Source organism: Tamandua tetradactyla, chromosome X (assembly GCF_023851605.1).
Source record: "Tamandua tetradactyla isolate mTamTet1 chromosome X, mTamTet1.pri, whole genome shotgun sequence".
Taxonomy (NCBI): Eukaryota; Metazoa; Chordata; class Mammalia; order Pilosa; family Myrmecophagidae; genus Tamandua; species Tamandua tetradactyla.
The window spans coordinates 92,581,200-92,594,252 of NC_135353.1; the positions used below are offsets into that span (position 1 = coordinate 92,581,200).

Below are 13,053 nucleotides of genomic sequence, written 5' to 3' on the forward strand. Positions count from 1 at the left end.
AAGGGGAATGATTAAAGAACTGAATGCAGACAGAGAAGGGGAAAATTTTAGAAATGTTATGAACTAGACAACAAACTTGGTGGTTGACTGAATGTAGGGGTGAGGAAATAACCCTTGGATTCCTAGGTAGATATGAGTGGGTTATTAGAATTCTTTCCTAGATAAAGAAACAAAGGCCCAGAGACACAAAGTAACTTGTCCAAGTCACAGTTTAATAGAAGAACTGAAACTTGAACGCCAGACTCCTGACTCATATTTGGTACTCTTTCCACTACAATATAACACATCCAAAAAGAATACTACTTTAGTTTGCTAAAGCTGCCAGAATGCAACACACCAGAGATGGATTGGCTTTTAATAAGGGGATTTATTTAGTTACAAATTTATAGTTCTTCAGAGGAAAGGCAGCTAGCTTTCATCTGAGGACTCTGTTACATGGGAAGGCACAGGGCAACATCTGCTGGCCTTCTCTCCTGGCTTCTGGGTTCCAATGGCCTTCCTCAGGGTGATTTCTTTCTACATCTCTAAACTTCTAGGCTGAGCTGTGAGTGCTGCAATGAGGTATGCTGAGCTGCTGAGCTCTCTTCTGACCCCTCTCTTTTAAGCCTCCAGCTCATTAATTTTAAGCCTCCAGCCTTCTCTGTGTGGAAGGCACTTCACTTAGCTGACTGCAAATGTAATCAGCCATAGATGAACTTCACATACTGATGATGTAAGTCCAGAGAAACAGAAAGGAACATCATCACATGGCTGAGCTGACACTTGAACCTAACTACCACAAAACTTATCTTAGAGTTATATAAAACTCTATAATTTACAAAAGACTTTTGCATACATTATTTCATTTGATTCTCATAAAACCCTATCAGTTAGTCAGGACAGGTATCATTTTACCAATGAGTACACTTAAATAGAGTATAAAAATTAATGCGGCTCCTTAAAACCCTCAGTGATCTGAATTTTACATGTTGGATTACAAGGGCCCTTGAGAATGAAGAGATTAAAATGATGAACTTGGAACTACCATGACTGCTGCATGTAGTAAGTACTGAAGGGAGGAAAAGGTTAGAAATAGAAGTTGTTTGGATAGGTGTGGTAGTTAGGTTCAGGTGTCAACTTGACCAGGTGAAGGTGCCTAGTTTTATTGCTGTGGACATGAGCCAATGGCATGTGAAGCTCATCTCTCACTGATTACATCTTCAGTAGACTAGGAGGTGTGCCTGCTGCAATGAATGATGTTTGATTTAATTGGCTGGTGCTTAAATGAGAGAGCTCAATGTAGCACAGCTCAAGCAGCTCAGCATACCTCATCTTGGCACTCGCTCAGCCCAGGCCTTTGGAGCTGCAAAAATGAATAATCCAGGGGAAAGTTGTTGGAACCCAGAGGCCTGGAGAGAAAGCAAGCAGACATTACCCTGTGCCTTCCCATGTAAGAAAGAACCTCAGTTGAAAGTTAGCTGACTTTCCTCTGAAGAACTATAACTAAATAAATCCCCTTTTATTAAATGCCCATCCATCTCTGGTGTGTCGCATTCCAGCAGTTAGCAAACTAGAACAGATTTGGTACCGGAGAAGTGGGGTGCTGCTGCAGTTTGCAAATACCAGGCATGCTGGAATAGTTTTTTGGATGGATAATTGGAAGATTTTGGAGAAAATGTAAAGAGAATGATGGAGAAGTCCTGGAATGCTTGAAGAGACTGTTGGTGTAAACGAAACCATTGCCAATCTGGACAAAGGAGGACACAAAAGGGACAAATTGGAATTTGCAGAGTGAAACCCATGGAAGCTAAGGTCTGAAGCCAAGAATACTCGGCCAGGAGAGTGTGCCCACCCATATGCATGTAAAGAGTGAGTTTGCCCTGAAGGCAGAGGATGTCTCCCACCTCATTGCAGCAGAAGAGCTATGCCGCCTCAGGCCTTGGAGAAGGTATAGTATGCTCCTTGGGAACTGGGGAGTGCCTGCTACCACCACATGGAGGGGTTGAACGTGTGCCCCAGAAATGGCAGAGAGCTCAGGTGTGGCCCCAAAGCCTGGAGAGAGTGGAGCTGAGGAAAAGGTGGTCTCCTCAATGTTCCCTGAGGTTGATTTGGAAAGAGGTGTGCCACTGCACAGGCCCTCGAAAAGGGTGGACTGCCACTTTCTAAAGCGGAAGGTAAATGACTTTCAGACTTTGAAATCCAAAGGTCTTTGCCCTGCAGGTTTTCATAACTATTTGGGTCTTGTGACATCTGTGTTCCTTCCAATTTCTCCCTATGGAAATGAAAACATGTATCCTGTGACTGTCCTTCCTTTGCATATTGGCACCAGATAACTTATTTTGAGATTCATAGGTCCACAGCCAGAAGAGAATTTTTGCCACTTTAATTTCATTTAAGGTGATGTGTATAGTTGCCAAATTGACAAGGGGTAGACATGTGGTAGTTAGGTTCAGGTGTCAAATTGGCCAGGTGAAGGTGCCTAGTTCTGTTGCTGTGGACATGAGCCAATGGTACGTGAAACTCATCTGTTGCTGATTACATCTGCAGTCAGCAAGGAGGTGTGCCTTCTGCAATGTATGATGTTTGACTTAATTGGCTGGTGCTTAAATGAGAGACTCAACATAGCACAGCCCAAGCACCTCAGCATACCTCATCTCAGCACTCGCACCTCAGCCCAGGCCTTCAGAGGTGCAGAAAGAAATCACCCTGGGGAAAGTTGGTGGAACCCAGAGGCCTGTAGAGAAGGACAGCAGAGATCACCCTGTACCTTCCACATAAGAAAGAACCTCAGTCAAAAGTTAGCTGCCTTTCCTCTGAAGAACTAATGAAATAAATCCCCTTTTATTAAAAGCCAATCCATCTCTGGTGTGTTGCATTCTGTCAGCTAGCAAACTAGAACAATAGGTTTCAGAGATAACATATTGCCCAACTCCATGTCATAATTTTTATAGGCTAACAATATGACTAGTGCCACCTGGAGTTGTACAATAAAACAGCCCTGGATGAAATCAATTAGGAGTCTCCAACTTGCAGATCTGGATCTACTGGTATATCTAGAAGCTTCACCTCATGGAGCTCCATGATGGTTTCCAATAATGTCTTCTCTCTACTACATCCCCTTTCTACCACGTGTTCCAGCTGAGATTTCCTGTGTAAAGGAGAGAATAGCACAGCTGACAACTACTTCTGAAGGACTACATTGAATCTGTCCTGATCTCAAGACTCTGAGATTAAAGAATCCTTTTCTTACAATAAGGTTGGAGATCACCATAATAAGAGATTGGGAGAGATAAAGATGCTCTTGTGTGATCATTTCTACTTTTCTGGTAGAAAGAAATCTAGAAAGTGCCAAATTATATTGTCAAACCTTCTCAGAGCATGACGAGACTTACATAAAATACAAAGGTAGCAAGTGAGAAAAGACAGGTTTGCCAACTCACTCATGCCTTAAACCAAATAATGAGAACGCTAACATGGGTTAAAAACAAAACATACCTCATAAGCTTCTGACCAAGTTATGATTAGGTACAACACAAACCTGGGATATAACTGGTCTAGCCAGATGCTTCAAATATAGAAAATAATCTAAAATTGACCATATGCTTCCATTGTGGAACATAATCTCAAATAACCACTCATAGTCCTCAAATAGCCATGTCAAATAACTGTGGTTAAGTTTCTGTTCCTCATATCCAGATAAGGGAAACAGTTTTCTTACAGAAAAATAACTGAAAACAAAGACTAGGCAAATGCACTCCATTTTGATAACATTTCTGATGACATTCTACCAGCCATCACAGAATGTCTTTCTCTTCCTTTGTTTTTCTACTTCTCCCAACTTTTCCTTGGACCTCCCCCTGGCACTTCATGTGCACAGTGCTTAACCTCTCTAGAGTTACTTGGTGCAACTAGGGTTAGTGATCCTAGCCTCTCTGTGTAAATATCATTTTATTGCCCATATAAGTTGCATCATTAAAAAAGCTTAATACAAAATTCTAAACTTAGGAAACAAATTAGAGTGGAGATGGGATCAAACCGAGGCAATATTGCTTCAAAGCTTATGCTCCTAACCCTCTCCAAAACAGTGTATATGACAGAGTAGTTCTTCAAAGCATTTAAAAGATGACCCCACAGTACCCATAAACCACTTTCAATACTCCTCTGCAACATATAATCTCTATTACAATCAGGCACATGCCCTCAACAATTCCCACATAATCCAGGCTTTCCAGATCCTTCTATGACGTAACTATTTAGACTGGTCCCCTCACCTAGAATACTCTCATCTGCATATTTAAATCCTGTCGTTCACTAGCCTGTAAACTTCACAAAAGCAGGACCACATCTTCTGTGTTCCCCAGTACCGAGTACATGGTAGCGACTCAATAAACAATTGCTGAATGAGCAAATGAATCCAAGTCATACCTCCTCCATGAAAAAACATGTCAAACATTCCTACCAACTTTCTTTATGGATTCCAAATACCTTTGGAATAGCTTAGTACCTAATTTATCTATAGTTGTTTGATATAAGACTTCTTTCCCTGCTAAGACATCAGAGAACATGTCTTATGCTTCTTTGCATATCTTACAAGGTCTAGGTAAACACTGGATACAAAACAAGCACATAAACATTTTCTAATTTTAGTGCTAATATGATTTATAAAAATTGAATTTTCACAAAACTTTGTAATAATGCAGCTATGTTGCAGAGTAAATTAGACATGCATAAAGTATTTTCCCTTACCTAAATTTCATATTCAGAATTCATTCATTAGAAATATGGTCCCACAGTAAATAAAAAAGTATTTGCAAAGTCCCCTTCAGGGAATGATGAGAAAGGGGAAAAATTCAACTTCCCCAAGTTGAATTCTTGATATTCTCACAAGCAGTGTGCACAACCAAAGCTTTAGGCTAAGCCCCCAATCTCGGGGTTTGTTCATATGAAACTTAACCCCACAAAGGAAAGGTCAAGCCTACTTAAAATTAGGCCTAAGAGTCACCCTCAAGACAACCTCTTTTGTTGCTCAGATGTGGCCTCTCTCTCCAGCCAACACAACAAGCAATCTCACCACCCTCCCCCGTCTACGTGGGACATGACTCCCAGGGGTGTGGACCTTCCTGTCAACGTGGGATAGAAATCCTAGAGTGAGCTGAGACTCAGCATCAAGGGATTGAGAAAAACTCTAGAATGAGCTGAGACCCAGCATCAAGGGACTGAGAAAACCTTCTCGACCAAAAGGCGGAAGAGTGAAATGAGACAAAGTGTCAATGGCTGAGAGATTCCAAACAGAGTCGAGAGGTTATCCTGGAGGTTATTCTTATGCATTAAACAGATATCATCTTGTTAGTCAAGATGTAGTGGAGAGGCTGGAGGGAACTGCCTGAAAATGTGAAGCTGTGTTCCAGTAGCCATGTTTCTTGAAGATGACTGTATAATGATACAGCTTTCACAATGTGACTGTGTGATTGTGAAAACCTCGTATCTGATCTACCTTATCAACAGACGAGTAAAACATATGGAATAAAGATGAATAATAGGGGGAAAAAAAGAAATACGGTTCCAGCATTTGGCAATTAGGGAAATAATCTAGAAAATCTCGATGGTCCAGAGCTGTGGCTCACTAATTACACAAGCAGGACTGTAGAGTGCATCAGAATGATTTGATTTGCTTGCTGTCACAATGAGTTTCTGAGATGTCACGTTAGCATACTCTAAGGTGCACTATCGTCTACTCTGCCCTCCTAATTTGATTCTTCCATTTTTTGTGGTACAACTTAGAGATTAAATATTACTTGAAAGTATTGCTTGATTAGCATATTTCTCCTGTGGTATACTATATGTATAGTACAGCAAAACTATAATTTATTATTTTATTACATAGGTTCTTAAAATTACTTTTACAGTAAATGATAATACAATAATAGTAACTAAACTTTATTGTGTGCTTACTACTTGCAGACACTGTTCTTTGGGGTTTACATGTATGAACTCATTGACAACTCTACAAGGGGGGTACTGTTACTGCTCACATTTTACAAATTTGCAGGAACTGAGACAAAATGCGTTAGAAACTTCCCTAAGGTCATCCATGTAGTAAGCAGAGGAGCTGGGATTCCAACCTGGCAGTCTGGCTCCAGAGTCGCCATTCTTACTCCTATATTTTACCATCTCTAGAAAACAGCACAACATCACAAATCAGTGGTGAAGTTAAGAGGCCTTGAAGTATCAACAGAATACTATTCAACAGTCCAGAAAATACAGCAAGCAATGTTCCAATTTGTGCTTGATTATACACTTTTTTTTTAGTAAAATCTAAAAATGTTATTGTGAACATCAAAGTCTATCCAAATTCAAAGACATGCTCACTGTAAAGATGGGAAAACACAAATGGACCATTTCCTTTAACTTGCTGAAAGGCTCTGATAATACAATTAAAATAAGACTAACACCATTTTAAACATTAGGTCTTTCAGCATATTTTTAAATAATGTAATTATCTGAAAACAAAACTATGGGTCCTTTCTTTTGAAATTACTTCAAAGTGCCAACACCTTTTTTTTTTTTTTGGTGGGGGAGGCGCATAGGTCAGGAATGGAACCCGGGTCTCCCGCATAGCAGGTGAGCATTCTAACACTTAATTTTTTTTATATCATCATATCAATAATTAACATATATTTTGCTCATTCACACTTTCAAAAAAAAGATAAATGATTGTTTCCCTTTTTTTAAATAAACAGTAAATTTAATTGCAATAGACCTAACTTTGCTCAAATGTACATATAATTTACAAAATACAGCTCCTTCGATGATGGAAATGTTTGTGTAATGGACAGTGGGTAACACAACATTGTGAATGTAATTAACAACACTGAAATATGTATCTGAATGTGATTAAAATGGGAAACATTAGATTGTATATATTGTAACAATAAAAATGTTAAAAGAAATCCAAGGGGCTACACTACACAGTGACTCTAAGTTAAACCACAGACTATAGTTAATAGTACAATTATAAAAATGTTCTATCATTAATTTAACAAATGTTCCACATTAATGCAAGGTGTTAACAATAATAGGGTGGTATATGGGAATCCTGTAGTTTATGCATGATCATTCTGTAAATGTGCAACTTCTCTAATCAAGAAAAAAGATATGTAAATCAACCTCAATTAAAAAAAATTAAAGAAAGAGAAAAAAAAATACAGCTCCTTTATATTATCCAGACTGACTGGCTTTCTACCCCAGTTTAGCCACTTACTAGGTCTGGGGAAAAAAATGTGGTCTTTTGAAAGAGAATGTCAACCCTTACCGAAGTGCAAACATTAGACAGAGTACCAGATCTATTTTTCACATCACCAGAGGAAGTTCTGGTTTGCCTTCACTTATGTGCATCAAATAAAATAGTAAAAGATTCAAGAGCCCATGACTTACTTGCACTAACTTTAAAAATTAGGAATTTGTAGGAGGTTTTGGTAATAAACAATGGACAAACTCTTAGGCAATCCTAATCATACTCGGACAGTTGAAGTCAAATCATATATTATACTAAATAAATTATTCTTTTGTACATCGTCACAATGAATTTAAGGCTTTAAAGCTATATGAAGACTACAAAAGTATGTATGTCCAAAATTAACCCTTTTATCAGCTAGCTAGAAGCACATAAATAAGATAAACACTTTGCTTTAAAAGGACAATATTTGAACTATGACAACAACCTGATTATTAATCCATAAAAATGCACTTACAATTGTGGTTAAAAATTAACCAAGAGATTATGACTATAAATCTGAACTAAAGGTATTATCTAGTATGAACAGTAAAAGGTAGAGTAACATAAGAGAAAGCCCTTACTTGTCAAAATGAAAGTACCTATAGGCAAATAATTTAATATTAATAATAGTTTATTAATGTAGTCAATCTATTTATTAATAATTATATGTTAATATTAATTTGGTGTTAAATTTAATAATTTAATAATTCAATTACAATTTTAAAGAAAATAATTTTATCATCAACAATAAAATTAGATATCTTGTTCTTTTTCCATATTGATTTGGCTATTTAGGGCCTTTGCGATTCCATATAAATTCAAGGATTGGCTTTTACATTTCTGCAAAAAAGGCTGCTGAGATTTTGATAGGTATTGCTTTGAATCTGTAGATCACTTTAGGTAGTACGGACATCTTAATCATCTAAGTCTTCCTGTCCATGACATGGGATGTCTTGTCATTTATTTGTTTTTAATATCTTTCAGCAGTGCTTTGTATTTTTCAGTATAAAAGAAATTTCAGTAACCCCTCCTTGGTTAATTTATTCCTAGGTATTTTATTCTTTTAGATCCTAGATGCTATTGTGAATGAAATCAATTTTTTTTAAATTTCTATTTCAGGTTATTCTTTTATTCCTACCACTCAGAACTCTTTAACAACTAAGCTCCCCATAAGCTTTTGCTAGCTCAACGATCAATTCTTAAGTAGCCTCACGACACTAGAAGCGAGGTACAGGTTTATCTTAAACAGTACTGGAGAATTTTCTTTAGAGGACTCTCCACTTTGGAATTCTGTCTCTCTGTTACATATTTTCAGGTCTTAATAGAGGCCTCTTTATGTTCACTTCAGGTGACCACTTAAGAGAGCAGAATCCATTTTCTTCACAATCCCGAGAAATATATAGTGTTCTGCAAACTCTCAAGTAGGAGTGGAGGAAGGGAATAATTCAGATATTTTTGGTTGGGATAGCAATTGCATATTCAGGATCAGCAGGAATTACAACAACATAAAACAAAACATTAATTTGTACAAACAAAATCAACTAACCTAAATAACCAGGCTAAAACAATTTCCCTGAGATGTGAGATAATACATTTATTTCAATTAATAAACTGTTAAATACACTCCTGATTATCAGCTTGGAAAACTGGATTTCTAAAGTAAAAGTGGGCACAATTTTTGAAATATCTTGAGACATAGCTGAATAATTCTAAATATGGGCAGAAAACATGGAACAAGTGCAAAGTGGTTCAAAATGGAGATATTTTATCATTTCCTTCAAGGAAAGAAGTATCTGTGAAAAATTATGTACCCTACCAATATTCTACACATGTGAGCTCACAAAGATGAGGAAATCACTTCAATTTGCTAACAGTGCTGAAGAAATCAGAAACATATTTATGAAACCAGAAATACTGTCCCTTTCACTTTAATGAAACACATTCTAAATGAATTTTGATACTTCTGCCATACTATCTCAGCAAATCAGCAGGTATCACATTACATCAACCTGAAGACTGACTGAGATTTAGAAGTGAAAAACATAATTGCTGGGATGGTAGAATGAACTGAAATTCTCTGTCTGACTGCTGGCTAATGCCTCCCCCTGTCCCTGCCACTATCTTGCCTTATGTCCTGTGGAAAACTGCTGTTTAAAAAATCACTGTTAGAGTTGAGACTTAAATCTACAAGTCACCTATACCTCATTCCACCATTTCCTTACACATGTTCTTTGACTAAGCACGTAATCAATTTGTGCATGCCAGGTGATATAATTAGATCACCTCTAATTATATCATCTGGGGCCACTCTACTCATTATCCTAAACCCTGCCCATCTTTTCTCTAATAAAACTACCAGAATTACTGCAGTTCGAGGAGACAGATTTTGGATAGCTAGGCCATCTGCTTTCCTACTATGCGCCTAGTAACAAACAGTTTCTCCTTTTGAAAAAAAAAAAAATCACTGTTGGGACATGACTCCCAGGGATGAGCCTGGTGCTAGCATCATGGGATTGAGAAAGACTTCTTCACCAAAAAGGGGAAGAGAAATGAAACAAAATAAAGTTTCAGTGGCTGAGAGATTTCAAGTGGAGTTGAGAGGTCACTCTGGAGGTTATTCTTATGCAGTATAGAGGTATCCCTTTTCAGCTTTGGGGGTTTTGGAGTAGCTAGAGGGAAAATACCTGAAACTGTTGAAGTGCAATCCAATAGTCTTGATCCTTGAAGATGACTGAATAACTATAGAGCTTTTAAGGTGTGACCCTGTGACTGAAAATCTTGTGACTGACACTCCCAGCATATGGACAGACGAGTAAGAAAAAAAACAAGACAAAGAATAAATAAATAATAGAGGGGAGTGGGAATGGGATGTTTTGGATGTACTTTTTTACTTTTATTTGCACTTCTATTATTATTTTTATTTTTTGGAGTAATGAAAATCTTCAAAAATTGATTGTAAAGCCCAAATAACCCTAAAGAGTAGGAGAAAGATCAAAGAAGATGGTGGAGTTATAACAGAGAAGGTAAGGTTTAACAAATGAGTATGATTGCTGAATCATTATTTTGATATCTCTTTAGTCTCTAGCGTCTTAGAGCAGCTAGTAGTAAAAACCTAAAATTGTGGAACTAACGGTAACCCATACCAAGCTCTGAAATCTGTTCTACAACTAATTGCTGCAGTGTGCTTTGAAATGTATTGCTTTTTTGTATATATGTTATTTTTCACACAAAAAAGTCAATTGTGGTGATGAATGCACAGCTATAAGATGTACACCTTGGATGATCATATGGTATGTGAACATATATCACAATAAAATTGCATTAAAAATTCTTTTGAAGGAAAAAAATCACTGTTTAAAAAAAACAGTAAACTGGCACTTCTTTTTAACAAATATGAGTAGAGGAAATTTTAAGACAAAATTCCAAAATATTATTCTCATCTCTGCCAGTGACTGTATCACCTCAGACAAATCTTCACTTCTCACAACTTATTTTCCCAATGATCAAATGAAGATTATTTTCACTCACCGGGGTGTTAAAAGTCTTGATTAAAGTTTGTCAAGAATTTTTAAATACATAGATAAAAGCAGTTATATCAAGGAATTTATAAAAGAAATGTAGAACCTTCAAGCTCTCACAGAAGTAAAGGTTTTACTTCTGTGTTAGATAGGATTATTCGTGCTCTGTCCCTCTCTCTTTCTCTATCTTTTAAACAAATTCCACTGCTTCTTTATGGATTTTTCAAAGAAAAACAACCTGCTGCATTAGAGAACACACCTGTTAACCTATCCTTTGGGGTTATTTGTGTTTTACCTAATCCTAGGTGAAGTCCAGAAATCAAGATCATTTTAAGACTGTAATTGGAAATGAATAGTGTCTATCAAGGTAAGAAAACCAGTAGAGAAATCAATTTGGAAAAAAGAGAGCAAAAATTTCTTTGGAGAAAACCTGAAACAGCTCCTGACTTTACAATATTGTTATTAATTCCCAGCAACTTTAAAAAGTTTTCCAAATTATATTTAAGATGCAACACTTAATCAGAATGAAAGTATAGCAAGCATTATTTTTTCTTTTAGATTTTTAAAAATTTTTATGTATTTTTATTGAGATATCTTCACACACCATATAATCCATCCAAAGTATACAATCAATGCTTCACAATATCATCACATAGTTATGTATTCATCATTCCTTTTAGATTTGAGTTTACATCAGAATTAAATCTTGTCATTATGCATTAACATTGTTTTTGTCATTTCCCTTTGTGTTTTTTCCATGTATAGGCTTTTTCAATTTTTGGCTGGAAGGTAATTGGTTATAGTTGTAAGCTTACCATATTTACGGCTTTGTAGTTTTTTTTTTCCCCCTTTAACCAGTGACATCTTGGAAGATGTGAATGTACTGGAAATAAGGAAATTGACTTGACAGTGTAGCCTCCAAGACTTTGCTCATGTTATTTCTTCTACCTAGACTGTCTTCCTCTCCCTCCATTTCCACAAAGCTAAATCCTATCCAGTTTTCAAGGCCCAGCTCAAATGCTCCCTTCTCCGGGCTCTCATAACACTTTCTGGTTCTAACACACAATGTAAGTGTGATAAAAAGTGTTTAATCATCTTTCCACTACATTGTGAGATCCTCCAGTACAAAAACACCTTCTCATGAAAGTTTGAAAAATAAAAATATATATATATTAAAAAGTTCAAAATATCCTTTTAAAAGGATGAGATAAACAGTCTAGTTTCAATCAGTGGGGTTGATAGAAACCATTGCCTTCATTATTAGCCGAACTCATCTAACTTGATTGTAAACTCTTTTGAGGTCAGGCACCCTGTCTTATTTCTTGAGCAGCACCCCTCCCCCCATCTCAGTATCACCTAATTCAATTTTGAACACAAATGAAGTCTTATTAAAAAAGTAATACTACTATAGATGAAGAGGCTATGATTAAAACAAAGTTCAGATCCTGGAAAACCAACTGTGAAATGACAGAAAAGTGCTGTCTACAACAGAAAGTATCAAAGATAAAGATGCAAAAGGATGGGACAAGGATGGAGACTAACTTTTCTGGGAAAGGGACACAAGATCAAAATGAAGTGAAAACTGCACTCTCAGTTTAGTTAATGATCTCAGAGGGAAACAAGAAGCAAAATGCCTAGTTTTTAATTATTTTATTAATAATGGTGACCTTAATAGCCTTAGTTTCCAAAGTATAAAGGTGTGTCACTAAGCACAGACCCTAATCCATGAGACCTCCAATACTAGGCAAAGACCTCCTCATACCCTCAAGAGGCCATGAATGATCCAGAGAGTAACGCGGGTCATGGGAAGATAAAACTTACGTGCAGTAAATAACCAAATCCTGAAGAAGTGAGAGTTTGGAGATTGCCCCAGATTAAAATGACCTTCTCACCAAACTCGGTTGTTCAGAACACCCTATCCAGTAGAAGAGGATGATGGGAACCCGATACAGGACCTACCTGTGTGTTTCTGTTCTATGGTAAAACCTCCGGAGCTACGCTGACTGTGGCACGGATAAATCCAACAAGCACGGGTTCCAATCTCACACACGGGAAGAAGTCACAACGGAGGGAATGACTGTGACGGTGGCGGCGACGGCGGCGGCGGCGGCAGCAGGAGCTCCTCCCTCTGCTTTTACTCTTCCTCCACCCACTGCCGCCGCCGCCCGCCTTTACCTGTCCCTCCCCAAGCTACCCTACTTCCGGGCGATGCCCCAGCCGGAAGCGAGGCTGACGTAGGAGGGAGCGGCAACGTGTCACGTGAATGGGGAACGCACAGAT

At 37.5% G+C, this 13,053-nt stretch overlaps 1 protein-coding gene across 4 annotated transcripts in view; it reads right to left on the reverse strand.

The window, feature by feature from the left end:
* The window catches only part of ATP7A (ATPase copper transporting alpha), a 320,386-nt gene extending 307,406 nt beyond the window's left edge, over positions 1-12,980 (reverse strand). For all 4 annotated transcript variants that reach the window (XM_077144962.1, XM_077144963.1, XM_077144964.1 and 1 more), the window contains exon 1: positions 12,733-12,980. The gene's annotated coding sequence lies outside the window, so the exon portion shown is untranslated. The remainder of the gene's footprint in view (positions 1-12,732) is intronic.
* Between the last annotated feature and the right edge of the window lie 73 nt (positions 12,981-13,053).